This window comes from Trachymyrmex septentrionalis, unplaced genomic scaffold (assembly GCF_001594115.1).
Source record: "Trachymyrmex septentrionalis isolate Tsep2-gDNA-1 unplaced genomic scaffold, Tsep1.0 scaffold24, whole genome shotgun sequence".
NCBI lineage: Eukaryota > Metazoa > Arthropoda > Insecta > Hymenoptera > Formicidae > Trachymyrmex > Trachymyrmex septentrionalis.
Genome location: NW_017305397.1, coordinates 1499176 through 1499554, shown reverse-complemented (window position 1 = coordinate 1499554; position 379 = coordinate 1499176). Strand labels below are relative to the sequence as shown.

Genomic DNA, 379 nt, shown 5'->3' with positions numbered 1-379 from the left:
AAAAAAAAAAAAAAACCTAAACCGCCGTATCGAAGACGGAACGTTCGTCATCGCCACTTTTCGTCGAAGCGAAATACCGGCGATAACGAATACGTGCGAATACATTATAGTGCGTTATATAAACCCGTTCTCTACTTGCGTGGTTACTTTGCGTCACGTCTTCAGGTCGACCGATTTTAGATTTCCGTAGCCCGCTCCACGAAAACAAGTAATTAACGATACGCGTAAGAGCGCGCTTTCGATTCAGCATCACGCCAAAAGTGAGAGGGACCCGACACCAGGACGATTTCAATATTTTTATCTAATTCTCTGAGCGAAAATATAATATATGTATATAGACTTTATTAAAAAGTCAGCTATTCTCACGTATCACGTTTCC

The 379-nt window shown here is 41.4% G+C and overlaps 1 protein-coding gene across 1 annotated transcript in view; it reads right to left on the bottom strand.

The window, feature by feature from the left end:
- LOC108748755 (cAMP-dependent protein kinase type II regulatory subunit) overlaps positions 1-379 on the bottom strand; it is a 17161-nt gene that overhangs the window by 7826 nt on the left and 8956 nt on the right. The window lies entirely within an intron of this gene.